Genomic DNA, 17,497 nt, shown 5'->3' on the forward strand with positions numbered 1-17,497 from the left:
GAGGGCCGTAGACCATGGCTACAAGATCATCTCCGAAGCCAGAACCAACCGTCCCGGAGGTGGAGTAGCTCTGATCTTTCCTGAGTGGATCCCTGCTTCTGTCATTCCTATGCAGGCCTACTCCTCCTTTGAATGCCTGGCCTGCAGACTCTATCTCTCTTTCCTGGCCTCTCCCTGACTGGCCACCATCTAGAGGCCACCTGGCCAGGTCGCCCTCTTCCTCTCAGAGTGGGCTGACCTCTCCTCTTCTCTCCTTGCCAACTCCCAACTTCTCTTCCTCAGAGGACTTAACATCCACCTGGATGCTTCTAATCCCTCCTCTGGTGTCTTCCGCAACTTCTGCAACACTCTCTCTCTTTCCATTCTACCCCCTGGTCCGACACACTCTGCCGGGTATACCTTGGATGCTCTCATCTCCTCAGACATCCCCCTCTCTAACCATCTCACCACTCCTCTCTCTTGGACAGACCACTTTCTGCTCCCCTCTCACCTGACGCTCTCTGTCCCCCAGGATAAGCCTAACCCAACACTGCCACCTACCTTCTTGGTCATTCGGCTCATGAAGCGTGTTGTCAGTGGATGCCATTGCTGCTACTTTCTCAGTTCCTCCTATGCCTGCGGCACAATCATATTCCAACACAGCCCCCTCTAACCTGCATCTTTCCATCTCCAACACTCTGAACCTCCTTGCCCCTGTCATGAGAATCTGTCTGAAGCCTACCTCCAAGTGCAACTCTTGGTATGACTCAGACCTCGCCACCATGAAACGCAAGTGTAGGGTGGTTGAGTGGACGTAGAGGGCATTGGGCACATCCTCTGACAAAGTGGCCTGCCACATGCTCCAAAGGCAATACAGACTCTCTGTCCTGTCATCGCACTCTGATACACTTGTGTATGAGCGCAATACAAATGAAATATCATATCATATCATAGCCCACATCCCAACCCTCGTCTCTGCGGCCTCTAACAGCACGGCCAAACTCTTTAAAATTTGCAAGGAGCTGGCCAATCCTTCTGCAGTAGCCACTTCTCCTGTTCCCTCCCAGTCCATATGACCACAGCTCTGGCTTCTCACGTCACCACTAAAACTCAGCACATTGAAGGCACACCCCTGTATGTTCACACCAGAAAAAATACAGCCGGCTAGGGAAAAAGGCCTAAGACACTCTTGCAAGGATAACACGTGTTTATTTCCACAAAAATAGGACTGCATCAGCAAAGAACTCTGATGCCGCAGAACGTTCTGAGGTACGTTGGCATGTGCTGTTCATTGTAAGTGCAAACAGCGTCACTAATGACGTCATCATATATAGTACAAATCTACAATATGGATTGGTGGAGCCCTATGGATGTGGGGCCTGCTCCATATGGGATGCCAGGCCATTGGTCCATCTTTATCTGTCCATCTTCGTTCACGTGGGTGCTGCTGGGCTCGTCATCCGTTGTGAGCTGACCTAACAATTAGCTACTCTGACACACAATGTTATTCTTACAATTGTAACAATGCACCTGGCATATACAGGGACGGCTCGGGGGAGAGCTGAGGTCAAACTAACTCACTTTACTTGCTCCCAGGCAGATGAGCAACTCCCAAGGTCCCTCACCTCAGTTTTAGGCTATAATCCTGATGCCACCCTGCAACGCACTGCACAAATCACGTGACCCATTCCTGAAGCTGCGATAGCCTTGCCTTCTGATCTTAGTGATCGATTGAGGACTGTAAACGTTTGATGGTCAGTGCTCTGGGTTTGGAGGGTGCTGTGGCATGCAAGGGTCTTGCAGACAGTGATGAGGATGATGCAGCGGCACAGCCCAGGACACCTGCCAAGAGGTCCAGGGGTCAGGACGATGGCACCAGACCATCCACGTCCAGGGGCACAAGGATGAGCCAAGGGGCTCACAAGGCACACACCAGTGCCCAACCGGCTGCACAGCCAACAAAACAGGTCCATCAAACACCTGCCCCTACCCCCCTGGAGACACACATTTCACAGGATGTGCCCACATCTGTGGCAAGCAACCATGATGGCACGCAGTCGGCAGACACAAGTTCAGTTGGGGAGGTTGCTGCACCCACCCAACATAGTGCCAATGAGGACGAGGGGCATGAGGAGGACACCTATGAAGGAGGCAGCATGTTGGGGGATGGTGGACAAACACCCAGGCCGCAGGACACACCACAGGGCACCCCTCAGCATGAGCCTGAAGGTCAGGGCAGCCAGGAGGGGAGGCCTCCACCAGAGGACAGCCCCGTCTTGCGCACGTCCACACCAGCCATGCAAACGGCCACTTCCACCTCAATACGGGACTTCGAGGGACGTTTGTCGAGGATGGGGGGCCGTCAAGTGTCCATGCACGCACTTGTGAAGCAATATGTTGCCGATGGGGAGGCAACACGCCAGGCGATGAGAGAGAACACTGTGGCCATCATCAAGGCTGTAAATCGAAATTCAAAGCGGGTCCATGAGGGCTTTGCGACTGTGGCTCAGATACTGGAGAGAATGGCCAACACCATGGAGCAGCAGCGTCCTGCGGCATTCGAGCCACATCCATCCACTTCCTCGACTACCACGCCTGCCAGCCCAACACAGACAACCCTGTGCGCAGGTCCCTGCGTAGCATGCGACACACAGACATGCAGCCCCCTCCATCGAAAAGGGGGATGGCAGTAGCAGGGGTACTCTGCACGTGTTGACTGTCAGTGCATTTGGACACATGTGCTCTTGATGTGTGGGGGTGTAAGGTGGACGGTGGGGGGGCTGTGTGGGCATGTTGGGAAGGGCTGTGTGGGGGTGACTGGGTGTCAGCGGAGGGGATGTGTGGGGATTAGGGGGTGGGGGTGTGTGGGGATATTAGGGGATGGAGGGTGGGTGGAGGGGCTGTGTGGGGGTGGGAATAGGGGTCAGGGGAGGGTGTGTGTGGGGTTTGGAGGGTTCATTCATGTTGAAAATACTATCTGTTCAATACACCCGTTGTATAAAATAAATCACAACTGGACATTGCTTCTTCAGCATGTTTCAGTTTATTGCATGACAGTGTACAGTGCCCATTTTATCCCAAACCCAGTGCCCATATTCCCCCAATCACAGTGCCCAGGGTCCCACATCCATAGCACCCTCTGCATCCCAGTGCATCACAAACTATGGTCTATCGCTGATTGGCGCACAGCATGTCCCTCATGTGCATCGCGGCCTGGCCGATGTGCAACATCTTCTCCTTCCTCATCTTCATCTTCACCTGGTGGTGGCTGGTCCATGTCAGGGGGCAGGAGTACGTTCCGCCGGATGCACATGTTGTTCAGCATGGCACATACCATGCTGATCTTGCCCACCTTCTCAGGCCCGTAAATTAGTGTGCCACTTGACCTGCTGAGACAGCGAAACCGTGCCTTCAACAGGCCAAAGGTCTGCTCTATGAATACACGAGTGCGTGTATGGGCACGATTGAAGTCCTCTTCGTGCCTGTTCTGCGGATTTCTAACAGGGGATAGCCAGCATCACCTGCATGGGAGCACAATAAAGTATGTGTAAGGGTATTTCTTCAATTCCATTCCTGCTCAGCCTGTCCATCGTTCATGCTCATTTGCAGTATATCGTCAATGGCAGCTATTGACTTCACATCTGCGCAACTATCTGACCTGTACACAACTTGGCAATCCATAGTGCTGGTCTTGGGTAACGTACACGATTTAGGGGCCTTGACATTGGAATCACCAACCACCCAGATGGAGTGACAAAGTCCATGATGTACTCACATGTGAGGGATGTGTGGCAGGGTATGAGACCAAATGCATGTTGGGCAATGTTTGATACATTAGGCTGATGCCCAACATGATACAGCTTGTTTAGACTATCATGCTTTTGGATAATTGTTGACGCCATGCAGATGTCCCGCAACGTCTTCACACTAGTCACAATGGCACAATGTGATTGTTGGTAGGGTCCGCCAGTGTAGGGATGTGTTCCTTGATTGATGCAGGGTATCGACTTGCATGCTGGTACTCATGTGCTGTGGGTGATTCCCGCACCAATCGCTCCCATGTAGGTGTTGTTCACTACTTGATGGCTCCAATTTGACGCATCCTTGTCACGTGTTTTCCCATTTGTATTCATCTGCACATGTTGCCATGGTGTTATGCAGAGTTACTGTCGGGGAGGGGCAGTGACAGGGGATTTCCCATAGGGGGTAATCATACTGCGCACTCATGGATGCATGACCTGCAAGGTGCTTCGATGCAGTCATGTGTATTCAGCTTTGTGGCTGCATGATGGGGCATTGTGGTGCTGTGGGGACGGTCAGATGATGTCCAGTGGACAAGTTCAGGGGTGTGTTCTGATTGCGAGTCTGACATTTACACATTGGTGTGCAGCCAGAGTATGTCGGCCTCCATTGTCTGTGTCATGCATCTTATTTGAATGATTATGGGCACAGTTTGCCAGCATGGACAGTGTCCAGACACCCCATTGAGGACACTCCCATGGCCCAGGGAGCAGACAGGTTGCATATGCATGTACCCCCCACGCCCCCCAAAAATACACTCCCATGGCCCAGGGAGCAGACAGGTTGCATATGCATGTACTCTCCCCCCCCCCAATACACTCCCATGGCCCAGAGTGCCGACTCACCCAGCAGCCAGGCACGTCGGGCAGCATCTCGTTCCATATAGCGGGGTAGCGAGGAGTTCCGCAGCACCATTGCATCATGCATGGATCATGGGATTCTACGCACAGCAATGTGTTATCATCTTGCTGGCATCACACACCATCTGCACATTGATGGAGTGGTATAGCTTTGATTGCGGTACACCACCTTCACGGCATGCAGGACTACCAACTCCACGTGGGTGCCGTCGAGGGCACCACTGACATTGGGCATGCCTGCCAGTGCATGAAATGCTATTTTGGTGTCATTCACCCCCTGTACTGTCCGTGGTAGGGATATGTAGGCCCTTGCGTGCTTTAGGAGTGCATCCAGCACACCGGAGAAACATGGATGCGAGATGCCATGCAGCTGGCCCACTGTGTGCTGGTAGGTGCCTGTGGCCAGGAAGTGGAGCACAGACGCCACCTTCAGCAGAGGGGGGATGACGGTGCAGATGTTGATCAGGCTGACCAAGTCTTCATGTATTAGATCCACTATGGTGGTGATGGTGTCCCTGTCCAGGCGGTACAGGGTGTGGATCTGTGCTGGGGTTAAGTTGAATGGACTGGCCCTTATGCAAGGGATTGGTGGCTGCCTGCGGGGAACCACTGCCTGTACTGGTGGAATTTGCTGGGGCAGTCTCACCCTCCTTCTCCTCCTGAGTATCCTCTGTAATCTCTGGTGTACTGCCTGCTCAAGGAGTAGCAGTGCAGGCATGTCCTCCAGCTCCAGTATCTCAACTGCAAGTGAAATCATTTTGGTCTTGGAAGGGGTGTTCTGTGTGGGTGTGCTCCTTTTGTGCAGGGCCAGGCTCCATTGCCTCCACCTGTGCCGATTGTGTACACCTGTGGCAGTTGGGAACACAGCAGTTTACTATTAACAGGTGATCTGCGATGCCGGTATTGCCGGCATCATGGTGGCCCTTCTTACCGGCATCTGGATACCAGTATGTGCATGCCCGTGCGACTCGTAATGTCCGCTTCCTTGCGGCATGCCGGTGTTACTGGCACGGCGGCCGCGAGCATGCCGGCATGGTGGTGCACGGCCACAGCAGGTCCCTGTCGATGCCGGTAGGAGTGGCATTGCAGGTCATAATCTGCTGGTCCGGTAAACGATGCCGGTAATGCCTTACCGGTATCGTTATTACCAGACCGCCAACCTTGTAATGAGGCCCAATGTGTATGAACTTGCTCCCAGGTGACCCAATTGATGTTAGTTATTTATTTATCCAATGTGAAGGAACTTGCTCCCAGGTGACCCTTTCTGAGATATTGAATTATTTAGTAATCCAATGTGAAGGAACTTGCTCCGAGGTGACCCAATTGATGTTAGTTATTTATTTATCCAATGTGAAGGAACTTGCTCTGGGGAGATCCAAATGATGCTAATTTATTATTCAATACCGGACATAATGGAAGGAGGACATTTAAGTATTGATTAATTTCATGAACCAACCGAGAGTGCCTCTGCTAGGGGCCTAGGGGTGTAATATTACTCATATGATACTGAGGGTCACTTTTACAAATGCAGTTATATAAAAAGGCTGTTCAAGCTTACCAAATGAAGCAAGACTGTGTCTGCTTATTTAACCCAGGGCATCAGTACAACGTAGAGTCATCAGGACGGACCTACCTTAGGAGATGGCCAACGCCCCCACCTTCCTCAGGGCTGCCTGTATATGTTAAGGTCTGCCATGGTTTTTGTGTGAGTGCTCTCCATTCATCCCCCTGGGTTTTCATTTTTTGCACATGTGTGCAGAAAGGTGCAATTCTCTCATGCTCAGGTCTCCTACAGGTTGCTGCTCAGCCCTCAATACAGAAGCAGAGGGAGAAGATACGCCTTACATTAGGATTTTATATGTACAGATTCTCTGTGATTTTCTGTTCAACCCGGGTCCCCCTCTGCCGGGCTCAGACCCACTTAAACACAAAGCTTCCAATCGATCTCTCTCTGCCAGGCTTGCACCAACCTGATCTACTTTCCCACAAACTTTCTTCACTATATCAACATCGAAGACTTTCGATTGTGCTCTGGATTTTGCTTGACATGTCGCAAGACAACTTAGATTCACAATTCTCTACAACTCTTTCACTTTTCAGCTGGATACCTCACAGAGACCTTATGATATGATATGATATGGCATTTGTAACGCGCCTATACACAGGTGTTTCAAGGCGCGACGAGGCAGGGAGGGGAGGAACAAGGGGAGACAGACAACGATCCTACTAGGCCAGGTGTCATTCAGATCGCGCAAGTGCAGGGGTGGGGGAGGGGGAAAAGTGCAAGGGGAGGGGGGGAAGTGCAGTACAAGTTAAGTGGCGTAAAGTAATAAATAAATGGGGCCAGCTGGTGGCAAGTGCAAGGTAAGTGCAGAACAAGTGCTGGAAAAGGGGGGGGGGCTGTAGGGATACAGAGACAGTCCCGCAGTGCAGAGGGGTTCCAGGGCATCAGTGCAAGTGGAGAGTGGCTGGGCCCAGGACCGAGGCTGTTAAGAGTGGTCCAGTTGCAGAATCAGTGCAGTTTCAGTGAAGAATATTAGCTGTTCAGCAGGGGAGAGGGAGAGAGAAAGCAGAAGCAAAGAGGAAGGTTTTGAGGTGCTTCCGGAACCGGAGATGGTTCTCCTCAAGTTTCAGGGAGGCAGGAAGGCTGTTCCAGAGGGAGGCCCCTGCCGCGGAGAGAGATCTACCCCCAGCTCGTTGCTTCGAGAAGCGGCTGACCCTGAGGGAGTTGGAGGCGGATGAGCGAAGGGCTCGGGAAGGAAGATATTTGGGAAGAGAGAGTTGAAGGTATTTAGGACCAAGGCCCCAGAAGGCCTTGTGGACAATGCAGAGGGTTTTGAACTTTATCCTCGCAGCCACTGGGAGCCAGTGTAGAGATTTCAGTCCTGGAGAGATACGGTCCCTGGGCTTGAGGCCAAGGACAAGTCTCGCAGTTCTGTTCTGGATGAGTTGCAGAGGGCGGAGAGTGGAGGCAGGCAGATTAAGATAGAGGCTGTTACAGTAACCCAGCTTCGAGAGAACCAGGGCTCGGGAGACAGTGAGCTTCTGGGGGAAGGAGAGGAAGGGAAGAATACCTCTGAGGAGGTGCAGCTCGTAGTGTGACTTCTTAGCGACGTCAGAAATATGAGGAGAGAAGGAGAGTGTGGAGTCGAAGATGACCCCAAGGTTTTTTGCATTGCAGGTAGGAGCAGGGAGGGGGCCAAGGGAGGCAGGCCAGAGAGCTGCAGGGAAGGAGGGAGTGGGTGTACCGATGAGTAGAATCTCAGTCTTACTGGCATTAAGGCAGAGGTCATTGGCGGCACACCATTCCTGGATAGCAGACAGACAGTCAGAGATGAGGGAAGGAGAGGGGGAGGCTGAGGGTAGCCTGAAAATGAGCTGGGTATCGTCCGCATAGCACTGGAAATTAGGGCAGAGAGCGGCGATGCGGTGGGCAAGGAGTGCCAGATACTGGTTGAACAGCCAGGGAGAGAGATTAGATCCCTGGGGGACACCACAGGTGGAGAAAAAGATGTCGGAGAGGAAGGACCCCAGTTGGACCTGGGAGGGTCGATTTGAAAGGAAAGAGGTCAGCCACGCCAGAGCCTGACCAGTGATACCCAGGTTTTCACGGAGACGGTTGAGCAGGATGGCATGGTTGACAGTGTCAAAGGCAGAGGAGAGATCGAGCAGAATGAGAACACACGGAGTGTTGGAATCGAGGTTCAAGAGCAGGTCTTCACGGATGTTCAGGAGAGCAGTTTCCGTGCTTCTGGCAGCTCTGAAACCAGATTGATGGTCATGAAGACTACCAACAGATTCAGCATAGAGGTTAAGCTGGGAGATGGCCAGTTTCTCCAGGAGCTTGCCCAGGAAGGGAGTGGTGGAGATAGGGCGATAGTTAGCCGGGCAGGAGGGGTCGGAAGAGGGTTTCTTGAGAAGAGGGTGCACAAGGGAGTGCTTGAGGGGGGAAGGGAAGACTCCAGAGGCGAAGGAGTGGTTGCAAAAGTCAGCCAGGGCAGGAGCCAGGGAGTCGATGTGGTCCTTGATAGTTTTGGAGGAACAGGGGTGAACCTGTTTAGACGAGACTTTCATAGATCGGACTTGTCTGGAAACCTCGTCAGCAGAGAAAAGTGGAAAGGCAGAGAAAGAGGGAGGAGGGGTGACTGCAGAAGGGTCAGAGGAAGAGCCGGGAAGGGAGGGAGGGAGGTGAAAGGAGGAGAGCGAGGACAGGATGTCCTGAGTTTTAGAGATGAAGTGAGAGGCCAATGCAGTGCAGAGGGCCTGGGAGGGGACGGGAGAGGTAGAGACTGCAACAGGGTTGGCCAGCTCCTTGCAGATTTTAAAGAGTTTGGCGGAGTTGTTAGATGCCGCAGAGATGCTGGCTTGGATAAGGGCTCTCTTCTTGGTGAGAACGGAGAGCCGATACTGCCTTTGGAGCAGGCGGCAGGCCAGTTTGTCAGAGGATGAACATGAAGCACGCCATTTCCTCTCTGCAACCCTGCACTTGCGTTTTAGGGTGGCGAGATCCGAGTCATACCAGGAGTTACATTTGGCTTTGGGCTTCAGGCGGATTCTCATGACGGGGGCAAGGATATCAAGAGTAACAGATATAGCAGAGTGGAGCATGGAGAGGGCTGTGTCAGGGTGGGAGTCAGCCGAAGGGGCGGGGGGGGCGAGAAGGTAGCAGCGAAAGCCTCAACTGACACACGCTTCATGGGTCGGATGACCGAGAAGGTGGGTGGCAGTGAAGAGGGTGGCTTTGCCTGTGGGGTAGGGAGGGTGAGGTGGGAGGATAGGAGAAAGTGATCACTCCAGGAGAGAGGAGTGGAGAGAGGGACGGAGAGGGGAAGGTCAGAAGAGATCAGAGCATCAAGAGTGTGCCCAGCAGAGTGAGTAGGCCCAGACGGGAGAATAGAGAGCATACATGTGGTGCTGGACCACTCTGTCAAAGGTATCGTATCTTGGTTTCAAAGTTCAATCACTCATCAGCAGTTCAACTTTATTTGCTTCTTTAATTACAACTATTTCAAACAATTTGTTCCAGCGCTCGCCATACAATGTTGTCGCTTGCAAACTTGGCTATAACACAGATCGGTCTCCCCAACTCACCAGCTGTGTTGATTTCACTGACACTGCTTTGTTCCTGGAGCCAAGGACAGTACCACGGCGACTGGTGATTCTCCACACCTTGATTATTGACACAGGAGGACCCCACGTTTCTACGACACACAATGTAGGATTCTTCAGCCTGTTTTCCTGGTCTATTGCTTTCCAAAATCGAGGGCTCATAAAAGCAAGGGTTCCTTGTCAAAAAGGTCAAGGAAACTTCCCTCCTTGCGATCCCCTTCTGTTTTGCCGTCTTTCTCCTTTCGTTAAACGGCCATCTTGGAACTGTTGTTTCCTCGTGTGCTTTGCCTCACTCAGAGTGTCCCACTTACACTCCCTGAAGACCCCTCATCCAGGTGATCCTCCCACACTGGTCCACCCCCAGGAACTGGATCCAAAAGCGATGGCCGTGTCCTGGCCACCTGAATGACAGATCCCTGGGGACTAGCGGGCGAGACACCTTCAGGTCTCTCACAACCTCCTACCACCTGCCCTCTGGATGTGCTCCATTAGCGTCTAGTTCTTGCTTGGTATCGCCTATGGGGGGTAGGATTCCCAACATTCCCCCCTTTTGTTAATCCTGAATTACCAAACTCACCCGCAGTGTCACTGGCAACTACATTTCTTCCCCCTTCGCACCCTTTCTAAGCTTTCAGCTTCCAGACTGGGCATATTCTTCTGGGGTACTCATCATATAAATACACACCACATCCCTTTCTCAATCTACCAGTGCTCTGTGTAATTCTCAGGGTATAGTGGGGGTGAGGTTATAGTGCCACGGGGGTACAGGCAGTGGTCAATTTCTACCATGCAGGGTATGTTGGGGGTCATCTGTCCATTCTCTGTGGTATCGCAAGGTGCTTAGGGCGCCTCCTCAATTGAGATCATCATCATTGCGCTACTGTCATGATCTCTGCTTCCAAAAGGTCAGGACTTACCCAACTCCCTTGGAAGCAGACCCATAACCCAGGTTCCGAGTGCCAACTAGTCCCAATTGGGACCTTTTGGACCCTGTCCTGGCGCCAGTGGCACCAGGCTCATAAATATGCCCAGTCCCAGCGCTGGAAGCGCCGGGCTCATAATGCTTGGGTGGACTTACCTGCAGCAGACCATGCTGCTTACTTATCTGCCAGTTGAGCCTCTAATCCTCTTCTGTTTGGGACTACTTTTCCTGTTGGGTGGGGCAGGAGCCACTCCCTAGGTTCAGAAAACTGGAACTCTTCTGGAAAGCAGGAACTCTTGTCTTACCTAGGCGAGGCTGTGGAAGGAGACACCTAAGCACTACAGGAGGCTATTTAAACCACACCCGATGGATGAATCTTGCTTTGTGTTATTCTGCATCCTCTGCAGCAGAACGCTCATCGTGTCTTCTGCATCTGATCCTGGGAAAAAGGCTTACCATCCTGAATCCAGTCTTCAGCAACACCTATAAAGACAAGAAAGAACAGGTTAGCACTACGGTCTTCAGTGACAGCGCTTCTCTTACCTGGTCCATCTGCTGTCACCAACACCTCGAACTGCATTCCGGCATCTGAAAGACAAAGGCTTACCTACTCTTCGCGTGCTCCGGAGGTCTTCGCACTGCATTCCGGCATCTGAAAGACAAAAGCTTACCAACTCTTTGCACGCTCCGGAGGCCTTCGGCGCTGCATCCCGCATCTGAAAGACAAAAGAAGGTGCGTTTAAAGACATTGGGTAACTTTATTACTCACGTGCCATTACTCCTTCCCACGCCGAACCCAGTGGGTATTCCGGCACCCTTCAGCAGCTCCGAACTTGTACCTGCAAGATAAAAGGACAGTTAGTGCGCATCGTGAAGCAGGCAACAAGCGCTTACTTACGTGCTTCCAGGCGCTTCTATTCCTCACACGGGTTCCATCCTCAACTCACTTCAGCCCGTCATCCGCCATCGCCGGAACCCTGCAAAACAAGAGACATCATTACAAAAGACTTTTAAAGACATTTGAAATACTCGGAACTTACTGTTCGTGCAGTAAACGACAGACAGCAGTCCTCTGAGGTCAAGAGGCCTGCACCCTTATCCAGTGAAGAAACTGGTTACGGCACCCTGCCCCGAGGCAGATGGAGAGCTCGGCGTTCACTTACCTAAGGTGAGAGCGTTAACCTTTGGGGTTCTACAGGAGAAGAGAAAGGGAAGAAGAGAGAGACAACCAATAACCCCAGTTCATTAATCCCATATTTTCTCTCCGCAGACATCTTACTCTTCGAGTCAGACATACAGTGCACAGAGGTCCAGCCCAAAGAGCCAACCGTGTGTTACACATCACCTTTGAACATACGGTATTCGCCCAGTCAAGACCGGCGCCTCTGCGGGAATCAGGTGAGCGTTACAGCTACTTGGCACTTCTTTGGCACAACATCAAAGTCCCATTTTGCACATGCAGAAAATGACCAAAATAAAGCCGATGAAGTGGGTACCTTCCTGTCGCTCTCTGGTGGGATAATGGCACAATTTTAATATACTGGATGGGCCTTCTAATTCGACCTTCAACAACCCTGCCCCCTAGGGTATAAAGTATAGCACTTAATGGGATACCTACTTGGCCACTTGGATGTGATTTTCCAAAGACCATACACAACCGTTAATTGTTGCTTCTGCTGGCTTCCTTACTCAGGTAATGTCTGTCCTTCCTTCTCTCGCTATCCTATGAGAGAAACAAGCTTAGTTGTGGATTCTGTAGTACCCTAACAATGCCTGTTCATTAATCCTTCTATTTAAATCTTACCTTTCAAGGGTGGGAACACCGTTACTCTAGGTACAATCACTATCAATGGTGGTCAGGGCGAGGATACATTTCTCTCCTCGTGCACACCCAATCTAGAGGAGATGGAGACATTAGACAGGGGCCGCTAAACCCTAAATGCCAAAAATCGAAAAAAGGCTAGATTTGAAAAGAATAGTCTTATTTCCAACTTACTTGGATCTTTCAATGGCGGCGAGTCTTCAGCGTCATCTTATTCTATTCAATCTTTCTTAACGGGACAATCACAACTGTGAAAAAATCATCAGAGCTTTTAGTATCCTGTGTCATCACCATAACAGTTCACGGCTCAATAAGACAGCCCACTAGCCCCAAAACCAATTACAGACACGCCGCTGTCTAATTCTCTATGCCTTACCTAGCTTGAATCACACCCCTGTTTACAAAACGCCACCTCCCTAGCTCGCGGGTCTAATTCCAATCCAAAATGGCAACTATTTACGTTCAGATGTGTGGTGATGTCATGGTGTGCAGCACGGTGACGTCATCAACGCATCAAAATGAATAGGAGGGATGGAATGACCTTCTGTTATAGGATGAGTCCATATTGAAATGTCTGGGTTTGGGTTGGATTACTTAGGAAACTCAAAGCATAATAGTCATCGCTATAGGATGAGCCCATATTGAAAAGGCGGGGCTTGAGTTGTATTATTTGGGAAACCAAAGCCTAATTGTCGTCATGGTGGGACACTAGCAAGTACATAAATAGAACAGTCTCCCACTTGGCCTACCATTATGGAGTCTAACGAGCCGGTGAAACTCATGTGGCTCATTCAGTTTTACGACATAATTTTCATAGTAATAAGACACTCCTATCTCCAAATCTAATAACCGTGTTGTAACCAGCTACATATTTTCATGACATGACTCATATGCGTGTGCATGTCTAATGTTACACATAGGGTAACTAAAAAGCACCTATAGTACATTCTCATAAATTACTGTGTACAATAAAATGTGTCTCTGATATCTATCACAACATGTTTTGATTCAGGGAAAACCAAGGGGTTGTAAATGGCACATAGGTTTACATCACTTATTAACTACTACCGATCCGGTGTTCTGCCAGAATGATTAGCACAGGGTGTCTATCCAGTGCCATTATGCCACTCCACATTCTCGTTCAGGCCCTTAATGTGACTTTTCGTCATGAAAATCAGCTTTTGCTCCAAGTTGAGTAATTTTGTACTGGTCTCTTCTTGCGATGCACCTTTTTTTAAGGATAATCCACTCAGAATTTTTATATGAATGTCCTTTATCAATAAAGTGTTTAACCAGTGGGGCTCGTTCAATCCTGTTTTTGACACAACTCCTGTGCTGTATCATTCTGGTTTTGAACTATTTGTTTTACCGATATAGATACAGGGAAAGGGGCACGTAATTAAGTATATAACATTGTCAGTGTTACAATTAGTGTGGACGTTCATCACCCATTCACGTGTTAAACCCAGGTCGTAGAGCTGTAGCAATGAAATTCACCAATACAAGTAGCCAAGTAACACTTATACTCAAGGTTTTTAGTTAAAATAATTATTTATTTAAGAATGGTTTTTAAATAAGCATTCTTTCAAAAGGGCAATATATGTAGCAATCAAATACACTTCAAAATACTTGTTCAGAATTATCACAAAGTTAGTAGATACTTTTTAGAGACGCTTCTTACACGCTTCCTACACCCTGAGGGGACTTCACTAACTAGGACAGTAATGGCATTTATATATCACTTGTATACTTTGCAAGTTCTGAGGCTTGTAGAAAGGAAAGTTTAAAGGAAGGAAAAAGGTTAAACAGGTTCTCAGAGCTTGTGAGCACTTTTAAATCTCCCAAAGAAGTCTAGATAAAAACCTTTCCCAGCAATATTAGTTTAAAACCAATGCATCACCTATGAGGGACAGCAAGAATCAAACTCAATGGAATAGAAGAGTTTGCAGGGTGCCAGGACAGCCAAAGTCAATTGGAGCAAAGGCTATGGAGCCGAGTCACTTCTTAGATAGTAAAAGTCTTGCACAAAGTTAGAGAGTTTGTTGAAGAAAAAGGGTAAGTACCCCAAGTCAGAACAGTACCTTTCGTTAGAAGAAGAGGGTCCGCTGGATTCTGGTCTGGTTGCATCGATGCAGATCCTGTGTTCCTGGGCCTCAGTCGTGGGGACAAGAGGGCAGATGTCTGGGGATACCTGCGGTAGCAATTCAAAGGTAGGCAGCAGCTACAGGCTTTTTTCCGGATCAGCGGAACTTTGGCGTTGTCGGCGCTCTGTAAACCGCATCACCGCAGATCTTGGACACTAGTTGGGCTTCCTTCACTCCTTGAGTCCTGCACTCTGGTGAGGTGACTCGAGCTGTGGTCGTCCTGCTTCTGGAAGGTCCTTAGGAGACTCCTGGAGTGTTTGGCTGGATTACAGACATTGCACTTGACTACAGATTTCTCGACCCCTGGCATTTGGTTCCTGCAGCAGCAAAGAAGTAAAACCAGTCAGGGAAGATCTTCCAGCAAAGGTTGTCTCGGGGTTAGTTGTTCCCACTAACCCAATGGAAGAAGTCGTCCCTTTCAGAGCTTCTATTGTCGATTAGAAAAAGTTTCAGCACAGCAACAGGGCTTCACCGGGCAGTTCAACGGTCCAGGAGGATGCAGCAAGTTTCGTTCATGGTTTTTTCGTCAGGATGTCCTTCCCAGTGGTTGACTCAGCTTCTAGTCCCAAAACCCTCGCCTTTTAAGCAGGTTTCCCCCATTCATACACAGCCAATCAGGACTGGGTGCATTCAGGTTTCTTTAGAGACTAAGGTCCAGGGAGTTTCGGGCATCTCCCTCACTTCCTGCTCTTCCAGACACACTGGAGCCAGAGGCGGGTTTCAGTACTGAAGCCCACCAAAGGCAAAACGAACAAAGGGCTCAAACCTGGCTTGGCACACAGAGTATAACCCAAGAAAGACCGCACAAACAGAAAATGATGAAAAAAGAAGTCCGGGGTCATTTTGACAAAATGGTCACCCATGGGTTCTATACTGCAGCTGAGGATTCAGCCGGCGGTAAAAAACACAATGGTAGAAAAATTAAACCACTGCCACCAGCCATCTAAAGTAGTGAGGGTAACATAAAAATGTTTACATGAGTAAGTAGGAAAAGGGGCTACTAAGTAACCCCCCCAGCACTTCCCATAAAATGGGGTGTGCTGGACCTACAAAGAGAAAAGGTAAGTCAAGTACATTTCACTTTACTATTCTTGGGAACTGTAGTTCACCCAAGAAAAGATATTTAAACCTTATTAGAAATCCAAAGGACTTCTCTGTGACACTTCACTGAAGGGGCTGTGTGTCACCATACAAAAAGTAGATTCCTATAGAGTTTGTCAAACTCCAAAAACAAAGGACCACATAATCCAATTCAGGTCAAAACACATGAGAGACTGAGAAAAAGGGCTGACTCACTCCAGGGTTCAAATGAAAAAGTCCTAAATTCCACCAAAAAGAGCTGGGGGTCTCTAAGGTTGAAGGGAATTAGCATAGAAATGAGAATTCTCCAACAACGTATTTCATATCTATGACAGGTAATCACCACAGCTGTGCTGCTTTGGAAAGTTTTCGGGGTCTGTGTCTTGCGTCAATGACGTCGATACGCTGTCCTCGAAGGCCTCTGTAGAGCCGACGTCACTGGATGTTATAAGTAGGACGCACGATGCCCGTAGCCTCAGTTGGAGTTTTTTTCCCAGAACGTGTGGCACCAATCTTCTGCCAGTATGACCACAGAAAGCCTTGCGTAAACGTAAGCTGCAATCGCATAAGAAGTTCTGTAGCGGGGCAGGTAGGAAGGGAGCGATATGGAATACGTCGGACCATCCCATCGAAAGAACTTTACCAGGTAAGAGAGTAACTTGTTCTTCGAGGGGATTGGGTCCTCTGACGTATTCCATATCTATGACAGACTCCCAAAGCAGTACCAACGTATGGAGGAGGGAAAAGAATTTAGAATATAGAAATTTAGAATGCCCAATTAAATTGCAGAGTAAAGGACCGCCTTGCCAAAGGCCAGATCCTGCCCATGGAAAGAATCTAGGGTGTAGTGTCTTACAAAAGTATGGACCGAAAGCCCATGTAGCTGCTTCTCAGATGTTACAGAGTGTCCTTACCCGCCAATCGGTAACATTCAGAAATTGCCAAGATAATCCATCTAGACCAAGTCTGCTTAGTAACAGCTTGTCCCAAACGCCTTCCAGCGTAACCTATAAAGAGCTGATCGTCCATTCTGACCCGGGACATGTGTGAAATGTAGAAACTTAAAGCTTTCCTAGGATCCAACCTATGGAGCCTCTCCTCTTCCTTACCAGGAGGAGGATAAAATGCCGGAAGAATGACCTTCTGGTTTAAATGAAATTCCGACACCACTTTCGGAAGAAAGGAAGGACGAACCCTAAGGACAATCCTGTCCTTATGAAACACAGTGAAGGGTGGCTTAACAGAAAGTGCCTGCAACTCACTCACTCTGCGAGCGGAAGTAACCGCAACTAGAAATACAGTTTTAAGGGTTAACAGTCTCAAAGGACAGGAATGTAAAGGCTCAAATGGAGCACCCATTAGGAATTTTAGAACAAGGATCAAATCCCAACCGGGCACCTGGAAAGGTGACGGTCGAAACACATTAGTGAGCCCTTTCAGAAACTGAGAAATTAAAGGAATTTTGAAATAAGAACACTCCTCAGACGAGTGCTTAAATATGGACAGCGCCGCCAGGTAACCTTTAATGGTACCCACTTGCAGGCCTTTGTGGGCTAACGAAAGCAAAAAAGACAGAACCACAGGAATGGTACATGAAAAAGGATCCACATTCTTAACCCTGCAACAGTCGCAGAACTTTCTCCAACGGCAACGGTACAAGGACTTTGTTGCAGGCCGTCTGGCCGAAAGCAACACCTCCATCACGTCTTCAGGGAGGTCCCAAACATTATACCTCAAGTATGAAGGTTGAGGGATCTGACCTCTGGATGAAGAACCTGAC

General features: G+C 49.6%; 2 protein-coding genes across 6 annotated transcripts in view; one reads left to right on the plus strand and one right to left on the minus strand.

Annotated features, from left to right (window-relative positions):
- LOC138552311 (zinc finger protein 432-like) overlaps positions 1–17,497 on the plus strand; it is a 694,217-nt gene that overhangs the window by 172,056 nt on the left and 504,664 nt on the right. The window lies entirely within an intron of this gene.
- LOC138552223 (zinc finger protein 585A-like) overlaps positions 1–17,497 on the minus strand; it is a 406,444-nt gene that overhangs the window by 49,396 nt on the left and 339,551 nt on the right. For 3 of the 5 annotated variants that reach the window (XM_069642523.1, XM_069642524.1, XM_069642521.1), the window contains one exon: positions 12,668–12,741. The exons of 1 other annotated variant lie outside the window; for it this stretch is intronic. The gene's annotated coding sequence lies outside the window, so the exon portion shown is untranslated. Of the gene's footprint in view, positions 1–12,475; positions 12,568–12,667; positions 12,742–17,497 lie in introns of all 5 variants that reach the window. One more of the 5 variants, XM_069642522.1, reaches the window with a different exon arrangement.

The sequence above is a fragment of the Ambystoma mexicanum genome, chromosome 1q (genome assembly GCF_040938575.1).
Source record: "Ambystoma mexicanum isolate Mex_15411 chromosome 1q, UKY_AmexF1_1, whole genome shotgun sequence".
Classification (NCBI taxonomy): domain Eukaryota; kingdom Metazoa; phylum Chordata; class Amphibia; order Caudata; family Ambystomatidae; genus Ambystoma; species Ambystoma mexicanum.